Raw genomic sequence first — 8,532 nt, forward strand, 5'->3', positions numbered from 1 at the left:
AAGCTGTACTTCCTTATTCACTAGGAAGAACTCTGATTATTGCCAAGAGAACAGCCAGGTCTGAAGATCCTTCCTCTGTGCATGTATAATGTAGTTTTCTTTCTCTTCTGTGTATGGCACAAAGCTATTACAATATAGAGCAACTGATTTTCCCCCTATATATAGGTGCTGAGGAAAACATTTTGTGGCATCATTTTAAATGAGAATCCATGTAAAAAGCATAAAAGGCCACTTGGCAAGGTTTTCCACATAAACATAATTCTGATAATCAATCAATCAATAATTTGCAAAGAAAGAGGTTTTTTTAAGAAAGAGTATTTCTGCATTCAGCTACAATGTCTAGACATAATTAGAAGACTGATTTAGTCATATGCATTTATGTACTTCATCAGTTCCAAGCACTAATATATTAATTGCAATCATCCAATATAACATGTATGGAAGCAATGATGTGTTTATACGCAAGGCCTATCCATGTATGTCCTGTTCGGAAATTTACAGAGCAGAGGAAAACCACTGGAGTGCTTTAGAGGCTCCCTGTTATATACCCATGTTGTGTTTAGCTTAACACTGTTTGGAACCAAAAGATTCCTACAATAATGAGGAACAGGTGCCTGTCACCTGACCTTTTTAGGCCTAATTTACAACCTACAACCTGTCACAAGAAAAAAATAATTGAAATTCCCTCCTAGATTTTCAGACCTTGCTGGTTTAATGTGGCGTTTCTCAGCCATCGCTCAGCAGCATCATCTCTTATTCAGTCACAGGTTCCTATAGCTGGCAACAGGCTTCTCTGAAGAATAAACCAATATTCATTTTGTTGTTGCTCTTGTTGAAGATGCCGAGAGACAAAGGAACCACTTTTGTAGATTACCAACCAAAGAAGAATATATTAATTTATTACAAGTGAACAAAAGGCATTCCTTTTGAATACTTTTACATACAAAGAACTATTATTTATTACATATTTCAGCTTGTGGGAAAGTAAGGAATGCATTGATTCTGGAAATAGCTATGTGGATTTGGGAAGTTCTTTAGGTCTTTATCATTGTTCTCCTTCCCCTACCTCACATACATTTTAAGAAGCTATTACTTCAGGGAGGAAATCCCTATTTGTTCTTTTTTCATCCATCATCTGTATTCATTATTCAGAAAGGAAAACAAAATTGAACAGTGATTTTATTTCTCTTGCATAACCTTGTTACATGTAGCCATATTCAAATTTAACAATGCTTTGTATTTTATTGCTCCTGTTTACATATTATGTATTACATATGACTGAACAACTCTACATTTAAAATATTGTTTCCATTAGAAAAAAATGAACTAATAAGTGTCAAATGGAGATGAAGAATAAACGTACTTGGTACATTTATAAGATGGAGTCATTTAAAATGCACACAAATAGGATGAATATTTTGCTACTGTTGCATGTTATATAGTATGCACACTGCTTAAAGTGTATTTATTTAACAATGTCCTTAACCAACTTAATTAAAAGTATTTCTGCTTGGTGACTATATTAAAGCCTCGGAGGTAGTGAATGATGCCGCCAGTTACTTCTGCTAAGTTAAGTTGAAATTAAGCACTTATTATAACCTTTTCTAACAATGTGAGAAAGACTGAGTAAATATATTAAATTTGTTTCACAACAGATGCTTGGGTTGTTAATATTTAAGATGCCTATTCATGCTATTCCTGTCTGCACATTTGTCAAAAATGTAAGCTTGAATGCTAATGTTTGCCAGCAGACTGGAGCAGCCAGTGCACGCACTTACTACTGTTCTACAAAAATAATCTGCCATAGAAATGAGGAACCGCTGGTAGGTCATAACACAAGTTCCACATGGGAGATGCATAGAGGTTTTTAGAGGCAACACCTCAAGCCTGGCTTGCCTCAGACTTAGCACGGCCATGACTTATTAATTAATTTATTAATTTATTTATTTCAGGAGAATCTGACTACAAAATAAATCACTCTTTCAGAAAATCCACTTGGACAGGTGTAAATTTTAAGTAAAGTTTGGAAGGCTGACTGTCAGCAGCCCAAACACTGTAAATTCCAGATACTGCTTCAGGACAAAACCTGGCTCCTAGCGGAGAGAGGCTCTGGCTGACTCTTGCTGACTCCCCTCCTCTGCCTTCCTGGGAAAATCGGGTGCTCTGGCCTTCAATGACACAAACATGGAACCCAGTCAATCAATCGCCAGCAGAAAGGTTCTTTCCGGGGAACTAGGTGTCTTCCCTGTCCCTGTGACCAAGTGAAATCCAAGCCCTAAACCTGGGAATCCGGTATGCCTCGGAGAAAGTTCTCCCAGGAAGGGCGCAGAGGTCAAAGTTGTTAACCCGGCATTTTGAGAGATGACCCTGCGGTTGACATCTTGTTAAGTAAAATCTGGCCCTAGTGGAGGCCAGGGCCAAAACGTCTGCACTAAGCTCTAAGCTACTGCCCTCTTGGTCTTCTGGGGTCATCCCAGAAGGTACCTGTTTAGCGCCTTTGCCCGGCACTCGCACGTGTCACGCTCCCGACCCTGGCATTCCGGCGCTCCAACCCCAGTTCGGATGCCCTGGGAGCTCTGCAATGGAAGAACACTGGAGAAGGCCGCTGCTCTGGGGGGTGTGCGGCCGCAGGGAAACGAGATGACCCCGGCGCTGCACCTGTGCGACCACGACCCCAGCTAAGCCAGCACGCACGTCCCCCAGCTGTCCGCCCCAGCCCAAACCTTCAATCACCCTCGGGGACCCGCCCGCGATCGCCAGCGAGGGCTCCACACGCGCTGTACTTCGGCTCGCAAACTCTGGGCTCCAACTTATACGCCCGGCGCCCGAGTGGCTCCCGGGACAGAGAAGTTGCCACAAACTTCCCGGGCCCCTACTCCACCGCCGCTCGCCACCAGCCCAGTCTGGCTGGCCGGATAGGGCCGGGGAGCGACGGGCCGGGATAGGATGCTACGTGAACTCCAGGTCCAGAGCGCGACCTTTCCGCTCCACCCGGCGCCGCGCCGCCTTCCCGACACCGGGGCGCAAGGAGCGGCCCCCCGCGCCCCCGCTCGCCCTCCGAGGGCTTCCCCCACTCCGCCCTTCTCTGAGGAGGGCTCTGCCCACTACCTGGACGAAAGTGTTCAACCGGGGTCTGCAGGGCAGGTGTGCCGGTGAAGCAAGGACGAGGAAGTCCTCATCCCGGCCACGTCCCTCACTCCACACCAGCCCGGTCCCCCCGAGTGCCTGCGCGCGCGCGAGAAGGACCGGCAAGACCCCGGCGCGCGACGGACGCAGAGTCGCCCGAGCCGGGGCCACTGAGAAGTTTGGATCGGTTCCGCATCCGCAGAAACCGGAGACGAGCCGAGCGAGGGACCCAGAGCGTGAGCGGCACTGGCAGGGAGCAAAGGAGCGGCACTCACTCAGGCGTGGAACCGGGGCAGCGCGGGCCAGCGGCGCGGGCCGAGGCCGAGTCGGCTCCCCGCGCGGGCGCGCCGGGCGGCGGACTTCCCGGGCGGCGGCTGCAGCTGCTGCCACCTCCCTCCCCGCCGCCGAGCTGCGGCCGCCGCGGAAGTTAATGGCAACTTGACTTCAAGTTGTCTCCTCTCCCCATCCGAAGTGGGCGTTTAAAGGGGGCAGAGCGCGGCGAGCTGCGAGCGGAGAGCGCGCGGGGCCGCGGGGGGAAGGGAAGGGGCGGGGGCGGGGCGGGGCGCGGGAGGGGGCGCGGGAGCCGCTCGGAGCCCGCAGTGTGGAGCGCGGCGCGGGCGATCGGGGCGCCCCCGCGACAGCCCCCCCCCCGATACCGCCGCCCGGGTCGGGGGGGGGGGGCGCGTGCCGGGCGCGCCGCGCACTCGCCGCTCGCCCGGGTCGGGGGGCTTGCGGACCCCGCAGCGGGAGCCACCGGGCCGGGCCTGCCTCCCCCGCGCCCGCGGCCGTTTCTCCCCCTGGCGGTGGGATCCTGGGCGGCCGGTGGCTCCGAGAGCGCGCAGTGGAGCCCGAGCCGAGCCGAGCCCGAGCCAGCACGGGCCGCCACATCCCTGCGTGCCGCCCGGGTTGCGGGGTCGCTGCGGGAGAGCGGCCCCGCGGCCGCCAGGGTAAGTGTGGGCGCGCCCCGGAGCCCCACCGCCCCGGCCCTCACCTGCACTGCCCCCGCCGCGCACCCTCGCCGCCCGCCGCTTCCTCTTGTCGTTGTTTGCCTGGGCTTTGGGGGTGCGGAGCGCGGGGCACTGGTGTGTGTGCCAGCGAAGGAGGAAGTCAGGTGAGAGGCCCTGAGCACCCCCCCACCCCATACCAAACCAGCATGTGTGGGGTGTGTCGCTCCCCAGTAGGGGCATTCGGGCCAAGTTTTCCCCCCTCTCTTCGATGTTGGGTGGAGATCTTTCCTAGAGGGGGCTTGCTTCCCTTCAAGCTATGGGCTCTCCCGTCTTCCCATCCTCTTCTCCTGGGCACCCCGATGGAGTAGCACATAGTGGACCGAAGACGAGGCGTCCTTTTGCACACCCCCTTCTCTGCCCCAGCCGTTTGTGTCTGCATCGTTTTCGTGTCGGCAGTTGCTGGTCTATGCACCCAACCAGGAGGAGATGCTTAAGCTGAGGTCCAAGTCACCTCTGCCACCCCGGCCCACTCAAAGGTTGGGACAGAGAGGTCAAGACATGCCGACTTCATAGGAGGGTAGGCAGGGCCCAGGGACCTCTCCAAGTGGAGAAGCTCCAAAGAGCTCGGGAAGATCAGACTAGCTGGAGGCTCGGGACCCCCAAGCCGAGGAGAAATTGGACTCGATCAACTTTAGCCCACTCCCCTGCCGCTCCTCCAACCCCCAGCTCTAAGGAAGCTATCAACTAACAGGTCTTTTGTTTCCTGTTGTGTCGCCTTTGGGAAATTTGCATTGAACATGACGACAGAAAATTACTACTGTTTACTCAAAGTTAAGGGGTTTGCAGAACGAAAACAGTTTTTACTTTTCTCTTTGTGTGTTTGGCAAGGAGTGGAGCTGTTAGGCTCGTGGCAGGAATTGCAGAAGCTCAGTTTAAAAAAAAAATAAGGACTGTAGAAGTGCCTAGGTCTGTTTTTAGCAGCTGCACTTTGCTGAGTTCTTTCACATAAGGCTTGCTCTCTCATTAAGTCCCCATAAATAATTGTATGTGGAGCGAAGGCAGTTAGGGTGGCAGGACTGAGATTTGCTAGGAGTTCCATCCCTCCAGCGCAGGGCTGTTTGCAGGGAAGTTCCTGGAAAGTGACTGCGGGCTGAGAATTCAGTTTTTCCTAAAAGCTCTGTCAGGTCTTCTTCTGTCGGTTGCCTGTGAATTAAGCACGGGATACGGTGGTGACTGGCGCTTTGAGCCCTGGTGGCAAACGCGTCAACTGGTGCTTTTTTTTTTTTTTTTCTTTTTCTTTTTTTCTTTCTTTTCTTTTCTTCCTCCCCCCCCCCCCCTTAAATTCTAAATGAAGTAAAATGGCAAAGTGCCGGCTGGTTACTGAGAGCCCCCTCCCCTTGTCAACCCTTGAATTCCCTGGAATTCTCCAGTCTTTTTTCAGTTGATCATCATTTTATTCAAGAGACCATTCCAAAGACATAGGGATGGAAACCGATATGAACTACTGTTCATTTGGGGAAGCTACCCTCCCCCTCCGCCGCCCAAGATGAAGAGCCCTCTGTAAAGCAAAGCAAACAGTGATGAGTGATTACAATGGGCAAAACAAAGTAAAACATGACTTTCCCTTCTTGGCCCAGTTTCCCCCCAACACAAGTCCTGGGTGACACCAAATTCTCTTGCCTTGATTAGCCAACACGCTGAACTGCCTAACTAGTACCAGGGTCTCCCCTGAGAAGAAGAACTGGGTGGGAATGAAGGCTGAACATGCTTAGCTTCCACTGATTATTATTGTGAAAGCCTACAGTGAAGCTGGACAAATTCAAAAATACATTAACTTTTTTCTCTTTTATGTACTACATGTTGACTTAGTGGTTCATGTTGCCAGCTAAGCCTCATAAGGTAAGATCTCTCCTGACGTAGAGCAAGAGGGCACTTTGCTCCCAACCTCCTGAATTTCCTTCTCTTCCATCCTTAACAGATGTACAGGTGCCCACACTGAGGTGGCATATACTCACACAGAAACACACACACACCACAAATCTTTTTAAAAATTACCAGATCTAAAGTATGTTGTTACAGGAGCCAGCATGAAGTGGTAGCATTGTGTAGAGATGTTCTTAATCGTCTTATTTTATGTGTGTGGGTCTTCTGCCTGCATGTATGTCTGTTCTCTATCTACATGCATGGTGCCAGTGGAACTCAGAAGAGCGTGTCTGCGTCACCTCCCCTGGAACTGAAGTTGCAGATGGTTCTGAGCTGTCATGTGGGTGCTGCACTGAACCATCTCACTGGCCCTCATTAAATTTTTCTAACAACTCCAAATGTTGTATAAGCAGTTGATAGTGAGGTAAATCAGAAACATACCAAAAGACAAATAATAGTAGTTAATATCAGTAACCACTCTGATTCTTTCAGAAAAGAGTACAGTGTTGCCTTCTATACTACAGACAAGGAGTGGGATAAAACAGCATTGGCCTTAGTGGGAAAATAACGTGAGAATGTGAAAAGATGACTGAGTCAGTGAAGGCTTTGAGTCAAGGAGAGAGACTTCCTCCCCTTTCTGACTGCCATACCCTTCAACATGCCTGGTTTCTAGGGCAGAGGAAACTGGGCCTATGAGCTGATATGCTGGGTAGAAGTGTTTGCCACCAAACCTGCCAACAGCGTTAGCCACTGACCTCCGCACAAGAACCAGGCCTACCCAATAAACAAACATAACTTTAAATTTTGCTTTTACAGAGAAAACACAGACTGAGGCTCTGGGTTAGAAGTTATTTTATGGCTTATTAGTCCAGTCAAACTAGTGAACTTTTAATCGGGTGTCATAGTGGATGCCCCCATAAATGGTAGGGATTTGGAGTTCAGAGCGTATCACAGAGTTCAACTCAGCTCCCACGATATTTAGTGTGAGAATGAGTAAATAATTTTCAAAGCTGGTCATTCCATCTTTGTGCACTTGACATTTTTTTTCCTCAAGCTGTATAAATTTGGTGTTCTTGAAACTCACAACCATTTGTAGTCCGGTGTTTGTAACAGAACAGAGCAAATTTGTCAGGATGGGCTTTTGTCTTAAGTAACAGTTCAGATTTCTCTTAGCCAGTGATCAGCCACAGTGCTATCTTGGTTTGTATCTTTTCACTCCAGGGCTGGAGCTAATGGAACAGTCACCATCTTGAAAGGTCACTCTGTTGGGTGGCATGAGTGAAGTGACATTACATGATTTGGGTTCAACAGTACTCACCCAGGACTCATGGGGCTCTGCAGAGTCATCACAAGATAGTTCCCATTACCTCCTGCCCAAGAGTAGGGGGCTGTGCTGTTCAAGACACAGATCTAAGGACTCTTGTTCTTAGATAGCCTGCCAGCTGAAACCTCCCATTCCCATCCTACCACACCGTGGCCCAAATCTTCCATTCTCCTGGTTGAGCAGTGCCAGAAAGCCACCAACTTATAGGGAGACATGATGTGACTCTCCGTGAGGCACAATGCTCCCCTCCACCAAAGTAAGTTAACCCATCAGTGTTACATCACTCTTTTACATTGACTGATAGGACACATTTTCTTTCTTCTCAAGACTTGTTTTCCTGGCAGTGGTATGATAAAACGGAACTGTAAGCAACATCTGAAAATGTTATGATCATTATCAAAATCTGAACATTGACCTTGAGCAGTCCCCCCTCACGATACAGAATGCAAAAACATTTGCTCATTCACCATTTATCTCACATTTTGTTCACCTAATAAATCTGCATTAAATACCTAGTAGAAGTCAGGAGCTTGGTTAGGGGCTGGGGAGAAGGACTTCATTAAGAGTTCTCTCCAGGGGCTAGAGAGATAGCTCAGTGGTTAAGAGCACTATCTGCTCTTCCTAAAGGTCATGAGTTCAATTCCCAGCAACTACATGGTGGCTCACAACCATCTATAATGTGAACTGATTCTCTTTTCTGGCAGGTGTAAATGCAGATAGAACACTCATATACATAAAATAAATAAATTAAAAAAAAAAAAGAGTTCTCTCCAAAGAACACATTCTCCTATTGGGCAGGAAAACACCATTGAGATGCTAATAGAGGCACTAGGCCTTATGGGAACACCTAGGGTGAGGCAAACACTCTAGCTTAGAGGCAATTTAAAACATTCTATAGAGGAACTGACCTGAACTAAGTCTTGAGGTGAAGAGGGATTCTTTTAGGTAGATAGAAAGGAAAGATATCTGAAGCAGAGAGATCAGTGTGGGCACTAGCCCTTGTTTGGGGAACTGTAAGGAATTCAGTGAAGGTCCATGTTGTGAAGGGCTTTGCAGATGTGCTTTGGAGTTTGATCATTCCACATTCCTAGGATTGCAAACTTTTTAATTGTCACCTGGTGAAGCATAAGTGTAAATGAACAAAACTGACCAAATTAAGATCATAAACAGTGATGGTGTAATAATTGCTTTTTCTCATTGCTGTGGAAAAAC

The 8,532-nt window shown here is 48.8% G+C and overlaps 1 protein-coding gene across 2 annotated transcripts in view; it reads right to left on the reverse strand.

Annotated features, from left to right (window-relative positions):
• The window catches only part of Satb1 (SATB homeobox 1), a 93,500-nt gene extending 89,359 nt beyond the window's left edge, over positions 1-4,141 (reverse strand). The window contains exon 1 of one of the 2 annotated variants that reach the window (XM_021656119.2): positions 4,118-4,141. The gene's annotated coding sequence lies outside the window, so the exon portion shown is untranslated. Of the gene's footprint in view, positions 1-3,401; positions 3,541-4,117 lie in introns of those variants that run through there. The other variant, XM_021656117.2, reaches the window with a different exon arrangement.
• Positions 4,142-8,532: the final 4,391 nt, after the last annotated feature.

Source organism: Meriones unguiculatus, chromosome 16 (genome assembly GCF_030254825.1).
Source record: "Meriones unguiculatus strain TT.TT164.6M chromosome 16, Bangor_MerUng_6.1, whole genome shotgun sequence".
NCBI lineage: Eukaryota > Metazoa > Chordata > Mammalia > Rodentia > Muridae > Meriones > Meriones unguiculatus.